Below are 13,702 nucleotides of genomic sequence, written 5' to 3'. Positions count from 1 at the left end.
ACCATGGTGACCTGCAAAGAAACGCGTGCAGCCATCATTGTGTTGCATAAAATGGCTTCACAGGCAAGGATATTGTGGCTACTAAGATTGCACCTAAATCAACAATTTATAGGATCATCAAGAACTTCAAGGAAAGAGGTTCAATTCTTGTAAAGAAGGCTTCAGGGCGTCCAAGAAAGTCCAGCAAGCGCCAGGATCGTCTCCTAAAGAGGATTCAGATGCGGGATCGGAGTGCCACCAGTGCAGAGCTTGCTCAGGAATGGCAGCAGGCAGGTGTGAGCGCATCTGCACGCACAGTGAGGCCAAGACTTTTGGAAGATGGCCTGGTGTCAAGAAGGGCAGCAAAGAAGCCACGTCTCTCCAAAAAAAACATCAAGGACAGATTGATCTTTTGCAGAAAGCATAGTGAATGGACTGCTGAGGACTGGGGCAAAGTCATATTCTCAGATGAAGCCCCATTCCGATTGTTTGGGGCATCTGGAAAAAGGCTTGTCCGGAGAAGAAAAGATAAGTGCTACCATCAGTCCTGTGTCATGCCAACAGTAAAGCATCCTGACACCATTCATGTGTGGGGTTGCTTCTCATCCAAGGGAGTGGGCTCACTCACAATTCTGCCCAAAAACACAGCCATGAATAAAGAATGGTACCAAAACACCCTCCAACAGCAACTTCTTACAACAATCCAACAACAGTTTGGTGAAGAACAATGCATTTTCCAGCACGATGGAGCACCGTGTCATAAGGCAAAAGTGATAACTAAGTGGCTCGGGGACCAGAATGTTGAAATTTTGGGTCCATGGCCTGGAAACTCCCCAGATCTTAATCCCATTGAGAACTTGTGGTCAATCCTCAAGAAGCGGGTGGACAAACAAAAACCCACTAATTCTGACAAACTCCAAGAAGTGATTATGAAAGAAAGGGTTGCTATCAGTCAGGATTTGGCCCAGAAGTTGATTGAGAGCATGCCCAGTCGAATTGCAGAGGTCCTGAAAAAGAAGGGCCAACAATGCAAATACTGACTCTTTGCATAAATGTCATGTAATTGTCGATAAAAGCCTTTGAAACGTATGAAGTGCTTGTAATTATATTTCAGTACATCACAGAAACAACTGAAACAAAGATCTAAAAGCAGTTTAGCAGCAAACTTTTTGAAAACTAATATTTATATAATTCTCAAAACTTTTGGCCACGACTGTATGTCCCTTTGAAAAAAGAAAATTTAGTTCAATTAACTTTTTTTTTTCATTCAGTTAATTCCTTTATTTTAGAGTAAATAGGATTGAAAAACAAATAATCTGGCAAAAAATTTTAACATTGTTATATGTATATACTAATACTAATGACATTAGTAACAAAACTAAGTCAGTAATTGGTTGTAGCATTTGGATTGATCAAACACACAACTATTTGTAATATTTATCAAATAATATAATGCCCCTTCATCTAACCAAAGGGTCTATTGAGCCTTCCCCTGGCAAAACAGGCCTCTGGTTCCATAGCAACCCAAGGCACACTATCTGATAACACTAGTTTATGGCTCCCAGGAATGTGGCAAAGCAACTCTTAGAGACTCAAGTCTCTGCCCATAAAAAGGGACTCTTCTCTAATAAGTTCATAAGAAAACCTGTATTTGAATGAACACACATATCCTTTAGGTCATTCAGTATGTTATTGCTGTTCATAGTAATAACAGTAAATGCCATCAGCTAACACAAAACCTAAACCCTATCTAAAACCTATAGTAAGTTGTTAAATGATATTACTCTGTACTTATAACTGTAATTAATGACAGAATGAAATAAAGTGTGACCGAATATGTTATTTTAACTCACTATTTCAAAAATATTTTTCTCCTTAATACATTATTTCTTGTAGTGACAGTTAAAGGGTTAAAGGCAAATGATAGTTGACTGTAAGAGGACAGTGAAAGTGAGCGATACAGAAGAAGGGAGACTTTGCTTTATTAAAGGAAGGATGAAAGTATTTAAGTGACAGCTGTGAACACATCAAAAGAAATTTGGGTCAGTCTCTCTTCAGCTTCCAAATATATAGTTTCCGTCCCTACCACTTTCACACATTCAAACAAGGCTGTTGCCTAGATGATTAATCACAGTACAAATACTGTACTTTTTTTTTTTTTTTGTATTACAAGTTTTCTAAAAAATATTATGTTTAAATATGCAAATTAGGCATTGTCTTATTAAACATGTACTCATTTGCATGTGGACATTTGAATAAAGCCAGGTTAATAAAGCCAAATTCTTTTTTCATGTTGCTTACATATTAGAGTAAAAGTTGTTTTGTTTTTTTTACCAGAGGAAGTGTGTGTCTCTCTTTTTATCACTCCATAAATTGGAAAATATTTTCAATAGCCTAAAAAAATTTCACTATGTATTTAGGAATAAAATGTTACATAAATAAGGCAAATTAAATATTAATACATATCTCTGTAGAAAACTATACACACACACACACACACACACACACATATATATATATATATATATATATATATATATATATATATATATATATATGTCTTGGCACAGAGCTCAATATGGTGATGCAAACTGACACAAGACTGGATGGCAGAGGTGACAAAACTCCATGTTTTAAAAAGAAAGGAGCCGAAAAGAATAAGCCAGAGAGAGAAAGTGTGATCGTTTTTTTGTAATCACAGCCTGTGGCAAATGAGAGTTGAGATGGTAAACATACCACAGAGAATGGGTGTGTTTTAATTTTAGAGATGGAGAAAGTTGGTGCACTTGCTGTAAAAAAAAAAAAAAAAAAAGCCTAAAAAATAACACTGTCTTGTGTCATAATTCGATGTGACGTGGGTCTTTGTGAGACAGTGGATGTCAATGGAGAAAAGATTAATGTGCATTAAAATGTGTTTTCACCCATATTCCATACAGAAACAGCCCTGCGGTCCTGGAGTTGAGCTTCTGCTGACACATCTCTGATCCTGGATGCTGATAACTGTCTCAATCAACTGTGTGATCATTAACACCCCCCCTCTCCCCCTTTTCTCTTTTAAACACAAAATATATGTTGAAAAATGTTGGCAAACAAATAGTTGTCATTGACTTCCACTGTATGGACAAAAAGCAAATATTATCTTTTTATGTTCCACAGAAGAATAAAATCTTACAGGTTTGGATTGAGGTTGAATAAATGATGACAGATGAATTTTTATTTCTGGTTAAACTATCCATTTAAATCTGTTTTAAGGAACAGTTTGCCCAAAATTACATTTCAACATTACAGAAAATGTGGACTGGAGCTTCCAGGCTTTAAAACGGAAACAAAAGCTCAATGAAAGCTCCATGAAGTAGTCAATTTAACATATGTGCTACATTCCAAACCATACAATACCTTTGTGTGAGAAACAACATTTTTCACTGTTAATCTTCCCCTTATTGACTACTGCAAATGGACCATCGAGTCAATTCACAGAAAAAAACGAATCAGATTTTGTGAACAAATCAGGCCAAATTATATGAACTGGATAAACAGATTCATTAAAAAGATTTAACTCATTCATATACATACTTTCCCCATGAAAACTCCAAATAGCGGCACACACTTATAGCAAACAAAATGTTATAATCTGTTGGTGTGGATGCAAATATAGTGATTGTTATAGATGTCTTTATCACACTTAAATATAATCAGATAAATCAAAACGGTTATTCGGCTGTAGATATATATGTACCTCCTGTCATGCTCATCAAGTTGATTATCTTAACGTTTCCATCTGGTGGTAATTGGTTGATTATCTGAACATGCTCCTGCCGAACTTTGTTAATAAAACATCATATAGTCAGAAGAACGTCTGCTGGGGCACCATTAAAATAAAGTGTTAGCAGATATTAACCAGACAGCCTACTAATCCCTTTACCAATATATTTCTTAAAATATATTGTGATATATTGTAATATATTATTTTCCCTTTTTATTTTCTAATATTTTATATATTTGAATACATTTACTAATATATTGATGATACATATATTATATAATATATTGCAAAATATATAAATGATTGCCGCTTTCAATATATTGCAATATATTGGAAAAAATAAATATATATAAGAATATATGCCTAATATATTACATGATATTTTCCAATATACTGCAATATATTTTTGTTTATAAGGGATACTCTAATGACTGGTAGTTCACATGTAGCTGCCAAGTTAATCTAAAGTGGACAAATGCACACAAAATAATAAAAATACAATGTTACCACATCTGTTTTTTTTCCAGCAACAAGTATTCATTTCTTTATAACCGTTTCTACCTGACTCTTGTTTTCAAATGCATGCATGTTACCACACATCTCTCCATTAACATCCTCAGTCATTCTTTTTTGCCTTATATTGAAGAATTAGGAAGCTAAAAGCAGTCTGTCTGAGTGAGTCTGTGGAGTGATGCTTTAGAGTAAATACAAATCAGTACTGCAGTACTAACTCAATTTCCTGTTAGCGCGACGCTACATACAGCGTTTCCCTGAATTAAAGAGAGTCAGACAGGATGTGCAATTGTATCTAATGTAATATAATTGTGGTGAATATGGAAAGCCTGTCTGCTTATTTGAGCATGTAGCAAAAGATGCTACGTGGTGCATGGAGATTATAAACTGTGACTAGCATCGTAGTGAGACCATTAGGATTTATACGCTTCTTTTTATTAAATCTGTTTTGTGACCATGAAAAACAAGCATGTGGTTCATTCTTGACAAACAGGAAAAATGAGAGATAAAGTTGTAACAGTTACCCTCTTACAGGGTACAATTTTCATAAAATTTCAGCCAGAGAGAGATTACTTTTAAAAAGAGTCCTGTAGTATAGAGGAAGTAAGGGGGGAAGCATTTGCTGCATCCCAATGTGCCTACATATACTATGACCTTAAAGTATGTACTTTTTGTTGAAGAAAAAGTAGAAGAGTAGGCAAGCTTTGGGACATACTATCACGTCATACAATTGCGTCTTAAATGGACCACTCTGTCACTGTAAACTGGCCTGTCAATCATCTTGTCACAGTTTATATCCTCCACATTTCATTTCAACTTCCTACCATATTGAAAAATAAAGATGTAGCACGTTGATCTGCGAGCCACGGGTCTTCATGCAGAGAACCCTGCTATTTTATTCTGCATATGATGCATTCAAAAGTTAATGACCAAACGGTTGGATACAAAAGTTTACATTGCTGTTTCAGATGAAATGTAACACAGATAACATTAAATAAATAAATAAATACATATTTATTTATTTATTTATTTACCAGGTTAATTGTTGATTATGAGTAACTCAAACGTCTTTATCTAAACATCTCTACTTAACCATCGGTCACGCACATCTACCATGTTTGTAGATTTTCTAACGCTTTTTATTCATGTTTGTAGTTCTTCACTGAATCATTCGTCAAAGCGCAATGGATTGTGGCTAATATTAGCCATTAGAGTGTTCATGCATCCTCACTTAAAAAAACGACCTGAAATATTAGGCCGCTCTTTCAAACTAAGCACTTTTGTGGAAGGTCAGTAAAGTAAGGACAAATAAGGGCAAGAAAATTGTTTATTTCATTTAACTGAAATGTTTACCATCAGTGAATGAGAGGGAAACGTCATTTTACATGCGTTGCCCAGTACAGCTGTACTACACTATGTTACAGCACAGTTGCGCTATTGCAAACAGGAACAAGATTACTACATAGAAATTTCCTGTTGGTGTGTTGAACAGACTTTGCTTTTCCAGTGAGCATGAGCAGTACATGAGCGGAAGAAACATTCACTGAGCGGAATATTGAGTGGAGCGTCACAGTGACTGTGGCAGAGGGTGAGTGAAACCTACATGCTGAACTCATATTTTTGGCCATTTTTCTCTTTTGGATAAAAACTGAAAATGCCAGTATCTCTACAAAATATCACTGGTATACTATAGAGATAGAAGCTGCACTTGCTTGCCGAGAGGCATTTCAATGTTGGCCACCGAGTGACATGAATTGCCTTAAAGGGGTCATTTGACGTTGTTAAAAAAAGAACATTATTTTGTGTATTTGGTATAATGCAAAGTGTTTACGTGGTTTTAGGTTCAAAAACACATTATTTTCCACATACTGTACATTATTGTTTCTCCTCTATGCCCGGCCTTTCTGAAGCGCCTCCATTTTTACAAACCTCATCATTCTGAAAAGCGTAGTGGGCTCTGGTTGGCCAGCTATCTAGTGTGTTGTGATTGGCTGAATTCCTCAAGCCTGTGATGGAAATGTAACACCCCTTACCAGGTTCAGGAAACTTTCCTCCGTAAAATGCGCTGCACACACAAATATTTGGGTTGTACTGTTCTGGAACAGTGTTGTAAATAAAACTTAACTACTGATTTCTATTTGTGTCCTGTTTTGGAAGACCAAACAAAGTACTTTGGCTTTCACAAATAAACAAACCGTGTCTCAACGACATGGCGGCGGCAACAATAGGCTTGTCTGAGATGCATCGGCATATTAAATTACATTTATGCATTTAGTAGACGCTTTTATCCAAAGTGACTTACAGTGCATTCAGGCTAACATTTTTTACCTAATATGTGTTCCCTGGGACTCGAACCCACAACCTTACGCTGCTAACGCAATGCTCTACCACTTGAGCCACAGGAACACAATATGACATAAAATTGTGAAAGCGATAGGAGACGACTCTTTATGCTTTTGAATTTTTGAACAGGCCTTTGATGTCATATGCCAATCGATTTGCGCAGCGTCAATGCATCTTGAACATGCCGAATACTATAGCAAGAATAAATATTGGCATATACATTTGTGTGGTGTTATGCAAATATTCCCACAAAGTGACGTAGATATGTGGGAGCGAGTTTGAACGAGGCATTTTAGGAAGGCGTGGCTGAACATTCACTTTTATAAAGAATCTCTCTTAGGGTTCGAGACTTTAATCTTTGTGATTTTACAGATCTTCTGTATCCATGAACAGCTTTTAACACTCCAAAGACAAAGGAAAACATGAAATTGCATCATATGACCCCTTTAAAGGGACTTTGACCGGCTTGACCATTTTTATCCTGAGGATCGGCTCAAAAGAATAAGTCATTCAAGAATCGAACATCTCGCCCCCTTGGAATTATAAAGTTCTATCTGCATTCTGAGTAGTTTTGAGATATTGAGCTTCAAAGTTTTTGCATTCCATTCGACTGTGTAGATAGAACCTTATTGTTTTTTAAATAAAAATCACATAATGTATACAACATAAAAAATGCAAATAAAATGGGAATAAATAAATTTTGACAAAAATGTCAGATAGAACCTTATAATTCCAAGGGGACGATCTCTAAAGGTGATGGAGTTTTTTCACCATGGGTGATTGAATCCAGAGATCCTGCTGTATTCGTGAAATCAAGTTCATTTTATTTTAAATGGTAATCTCATGTTCAAATGCAAATGTAAGGTACCTCTGATGAAATGGTAATTCATATTGTTTATAAGTTTTCAGAGAAGCTCTCAGATGGAACTTTAAAAGGACAAAAGGAGGGTTACCTACTGCATTATTGACTGTTCTGGATTGTGCCAGATGTGGGATTCATTTCATCTTTCATTTGTTGTCTTTTCAATGACTGCTTGGACATTTCTAGGACTGGTTGCTCATATACTACCCTGAAGTAAGACTTATTTGCTGTGAATTATATATTTATTTCTCCTGTTCCTTCCTGGACTATTTGGTTAAGAAAAAAAAACTAATACTCCATCTCTCATGTTTGTGTTTATTTGTGCTGCAAGGATTAAGAAATTGTTTCATTAACACAGGTATTTGATACCACCCAACAATCATCTTAATGTTGCAACACTTTATTTTGTTGGGTTTTACTTGGTTTATTTGTTATTTGTTTAATGTACTGAACTTTTGGATTTGCAGAATATATTGGGTTACACCAATATGGTATTTGTTTCTTTGTTATATTTTATTGTTCAATACAATTGAGGACTCGTACAGTAATTTTGAACACAAAATTTGGCACAATTGAATCCTCTTGTTTCCTTTGTGTAGCTTTTTGACCAAAAAACAAATACGGGTTGAGACTGTTACAAATTTAGCCTTGTATCTGAAGTAACATTGTGCTTAATGGTTTAAACAGAAGCATGTTGTGCATTTGTTCTTTTCCTGCTATTCGTCCAACTCACCCTGTTCAATGTTATTCATCTGTAACCTCCAAACATCCCTTCTTCCCCTACTGCATATAGAAATTGGTTTTGTATTGCAATTAGACAGCAATAAATTAGCTCAGAGTTGCTCTGCACACAAGTGTGAGATAATCTCAGTAATTAATCCTCATTTACCTCTGCTTTCTGCATAATCTCTCCAATTTATCATTGTAATCATATTTTCTTTTCGGACAAGAATAACTCGTTTTCACTTCCTTGTTTAATGGTAAATGCATTGTACAATGAGTGTTTCATTGTCAAAATAATTACATTGTACTGAAATGTTCACTTACTAAATATTTTCATATTTTATGTAAGTTTGCCTAATATGCTTTTTGTCCTCTGTGTACTGCCAAAAACAGCAAAAAGTTAGCAGAAGATCCTTCAAGCCCTGTAGGTTGCAAGGTGGAGCAGTCATGGATCAAAATTTTTGGTCCAGCACATCCCACAGATCTCCAGTTGGACTGAGATCTGACCATGGAAACATTTTGAACTCTACTTGTACATGTTTCTCAAATCATGTGTGCAGTGTGACTGGATGAATTATCCTGCTGAAAGAGGCTGTGCTTGTTTGTGTGTTTGTTCACTATTCATTGCTGTGTACATGCGCACTTGGATGGGTTAAATGTGAAGTACAAATTCAAAGTATGGGAAACCACACATCACTTCACTACACAGTCCCATATGCAGTGGAGTATGATGCACTGCCATAACCATCATTTAAATTTTGTGCCACAGTTGGCTTGGACCAGATGGATAACCTTCTTTGCCCTCAGTGGTTTCTTTTTTGTCTCTCCTCAGACCACTGTTGGTAAACTTTGAGATATTTGCCCACTCTTTGCAGATCTGCTCAAGTTTGGTTCAATTTGATAGTGAGCGTTTGTGGACTGCAGTCTTCAAGTCATTCTACAGATTTTCAGTGGGGTTTAATTCTGGGCTCTTACTAGGCCATTCAAGGACACTCACCCTTTTCTCCTTCAACCACTGTGTGCTCAGTTTTGCTGTGTGCTTTGGGTCATTGTCATGTTGGAAGGTAAAACTTCTTCCCATTGACATCTTTCTGGCAGAGGGCACAGATTTTCCACAAAAATTTGACAGTATTTTGACCTATCCATTTTTCCTTCTATCCTAACAATTGCTCCAGTCCCTGCTGCAGAGAAACAGCCCCATAACAGAATATTACCAGCAGTGTTCGGGGTAACGCATTTTAAGTAACTCGAGTTAGGTAATCAGATTACTTTTTTCAAGTAACTAGTAAAGTAACTCATTACTTTTTAATTTACAAGAAAATATCTGAGTTACTTTTTCAAAAAAGTAAAGCCAAAGTTTTCCCATTTATTGACTGACAAGTCTCCTGTCCCTATTTGGAGAAATCGGAAGTACAAAGGTGTTGTGTGCACTGTGTGAACATGATGTAGTTCTAAACTGTTAATGTGCATTAATTCAACCCACTTACAAAAAAAAAAAAAACAGATTTAGTATTCATCAAAATGATCTAGAACGGTAAAATGCAAACTCAGAAGTCATGACACAAACCTGGAATAATTAAATAGGCCTATGTTAAGACAAATGTATCTAATCCCATTTTATTAACTAATGTCTTTGCTGCTGACCTTGACCCAGTTCAACCATGCTAATAAGCAAAAATGACTTAAGATAAACTAACAATTGTGCTTCATTTTTTTTTTTTTTTTCATGAAGAGTGTTGAACCTACCTGTCCTGTGTTCTGGTGTACTGTACAGACATGAATTAACTTTTCCAGCCTGAAGTTTATTTATTACACTTTTTTGTGTGAAAGGGCTTTTACATTTGCTATAAATAGAACTTCCGCTGTTATTTGGATGGTAAGTTGTATTGGATTTCTGCCAGACATATTGTTTGGTGTTGAGGCCAAGTAATTCAGTCTTAGTCTCATCTGCCTCAGAATCTTCAAGTCGTGACTGCATGTTTAGGTTCAAAAATGGTTATAAGTTATACAGTAAGTTGCACTGAGTAAATACAGCTGAATAAAACAAAAAACCTAACCCACTGAAAAAAATAAATAAATATTGCTATATAAAAAGGAGACAAATGCGAGATATCCAGAGTCTCTAGCTAAGGAGAAAAGCATGTAAAAAGCATGTAATATGAAAATTAAGACGAAATGAAATATTTCAGTATATACCAAGGGTGTCCAAACCTGTTTCTGGAGGGCCACTGTCCTGCAGAGTTTTGTTATTTAGTCCAAAATGGACTGATTTCCATAATGGTTTTTAACAACAAAGATGCATGATAAATAAAAAAAATAAAAAAAATAAAAACAGAAGGACATTATACATGGAGTGTTAAAGTTATTTTGTTGATAAATACCAGCTGTCTTAATGTATGACCTTGTAATCATGTCACAGGTCATTAAGCCATCAATGTCCCAATGTTTATTCCTTAAAGACCCTTAGTAGAATTTTTCTTCAAAATATATTGCATCATGTTATAGGGAATTACAGCCTGATCTCACAATCAAAACGTACATATTTAGACGTAAATTAAAACTCCAATACGTATGTGCCTTTACGTATTTACAGTGTCATTTACGTATTATCTGGACGTAATTACAGCTTCGATACGTATCAAAATTTACGTAAAAACAACGTCAAATACGTACAGATAGAACGTGTTCTCTGACCAGTCAGTTATCCATACAAATTTGCTCATGAAGCTGCTTTTCAATGCGTATCGGATTAATTTTTTTAATATTTATGTATATATTCCCTTTTTATAATTTTTTTTTTGATAAATGTAAGATCCCTATACCTCACCCGAACCTACCCATTTTATACAGAATGTTAAAAGAATAAAACATAATAAAACACAATTTTAGTAAAAATATAACATTAAAACGTTATTTTGAACCACTAACATTAATCTTACACCTACCCCTAAACCTACCCATAACCATTTCTTAAAACTACATAACGTTAATGCTATAAATAAACAAATAACAGACAAACAAACATAATGTTAATCATTTATTTTTTGTGAAAAAATATCAAAAGTGGTACCAAAAGTAGTTCAAATTATAATGAGTTCCAGTCGCAGTCCTCTCTGGAGGTAATAGTTTTTATAGGGTACAGAGCAGAATTTAATTTATTAATCCGTGAAATTATGAATCTGTCTTCTCTCCGTGAATGCGCACTGGCGCAGTAGCAGTACTGATTTCAAATGTCTATCAACTGAAACACGACATGTCGCAATCTGTGACGAATTATGTGAGAACCAATGAGAGTTCGATATTAGTGCCGTAAACCATGTCGTAACGTTCCTGTGGCGCACTGGCGCTATTTTCAAATTCGAATCATAACGAGCGCGGGCTTTGACTTTGACGGACGCTGTTGCTGAGAATGAAGATGAAGATCGATTGATATGGATATGTTCCTTGCAAACATCTGGATTCTAAAGATATGGAGTACAGCAAACAAATAAAATGGATGTGATTTGTAATTGTATGCTGTGCTTTTGTGTATCTATGGTTTGCAGCATGCACATAAATGTTATTTCCTATTAAGTAGATGAGTAAACTGCTTTCAATAAATTCAATAAAAACATTTATTGCTATGACAATTAAATACAACAGATTTAAATCATTCAAGCCACGATTTTAATATTAATACATGGGAATTCATATAAAATCACACTTTACGTTAGATTATTTACGTTTTTTTAGCTGCTAACACGTAAGTATTTGTACGTTTTACTGCTATAAATACGTCTAAGTTGTACGTTTTTATGTGCATGAAAACGTAAGTAAATGTACGTGTGGTAGAACCACATTTAACGTAAAAATACACACGTATTCTCATGAGATCATTAGGGAGTGAAATGAGATGAAGTGTGTGTCTGCACCGACCGATACATGACACACTCTTTCACCAAACAATTAGGAAGAGCATGACAACATAGAGGACAAAGCCTGGTTGATTGCTCTTTGTGGTGTGGACCGCTCTCCATTTTTCAGCTCCACGAAACCTGCAGACTTAAAGCTGATGTGACAAATTACAGAGGCATTCTCACAATGCCTTCCTTTCTCAAGCCCTTCCAGATATGAGAAATGGTTGTACCACATCTCTTTCAGTAGCGGGTATCTTTTTGCTTCAGCTTTCGTCTTGTTTCATTTATTCGAAGTAGTTACTGTCTGACGAAACGAGAGCTGTGGTGAGGTCTGGACTGACATGGGCAGCCATGTGTAAACAGAATCCTTCATTAGGATAAAATGCAAGAGGCAGGTCTGATAAATGCAGCAGATAAATGGCTGTGGATATTTGTCTTGGCCTTGGAGAGCGAGGTTTCATGATGGCAGCACTTGCTGGTTTCTAAGTCTTGCTCTTTTTCTTTTCTGTGTATCTTTCCTGACTCCTTTTTCAGGTGTTTATTTTTTTTTTATGTTTTCATCTGCCTTCTTCAATTGAAACATATTTAATCTGTAAAGGAATAGTTTACCAAAAAATACTTCTTCTGGAACTGTTTTTCCTTTTTGCCATCACAACTAATGTCATGTTTTCGCATCTCTGACATTTGTAATGTAGACTAATAGTGTGTTGACCCATACTGGGTTGGTTTCCTCTGTTCATTTATTATTAAGAGCTTATTCTAGTGGACATGAATGTCATGTCCATACAGGAAATGAAGACATAGCAATCAGGCAGAAATCATAGGACTTTAAAGATATCACCAGACACCCTCATGACCGGACCACACCATCAATTTTTCACCATCTTCCAGTATTTCACCATCTAGTCAACAGCTACGATGAATTATGTATTTATTTTTTTTCTTCATAAAATGGGGATGTTTAAGTTGCCAGCCAAAAGCAGCTTTGGGATTTCGATGAACAAACAGGTTTTGGTTGCTGCGACCTGAAATAAAATGTATCTTAAAAATAGCAATGTCTCCGAGTTGTTTTGAATCATGACTGACCAAAAAAAAAAAAAACCTACTGTGACTCAGTCTTGAGTGGAACTGGGTGGACAGGGAGTGAGACTGAGAGAGAGAGAGAGAGAGAGTGAGTGTGTGCATGAAGGAATAAAGAGATGATAAATGCTCTGACCAGTTAGGTTAAATTATTAGTCTGGCTTGTGCTGGATGTAGCACTGGCAGCATAAATATGACAGAACGAACGCAGCCAAAGCGTGTTATTGAAATGCAAGTACAGGGCATCGGTGATGCAGTCAGTAACAAATTGATGTCAGAGACTAGCATGATAATCATTTACCATTACCGTAGTTACCCAACCCTCAGTGATGCATGCTACAATATCACTAATAACTGAACAGCAAAGTTATCTAGTCAGATGTGCATGCACATGCATTAGTTTTTGTAGATTAAACCTATATATTTTGGACAATATTTATGTTTCGATGTTAAAATGTATAAATTATACATGCGCTAATTTAAACACTTTCCCCGTTTTATGATACAATTATTTTTTATCTCTAAATAAGCCTCGTTTTTGAT

The sequence above is a fragment of the Carassius carassius genome, chromosome 2 (genome assembly GCF_963082965.1).
Source record: "Carassius carassius chromosome 2, fCarCar2.1, whole genome shotgun sequence".
NCBI lineage: Eukaryota > Metazoa > Chordata > Actinopteri > Cypriniformes > Cyprinidae > Carassius > Carassius carassius.
This window is presented reverse-complemented; position numbering follows the sequence as displayed.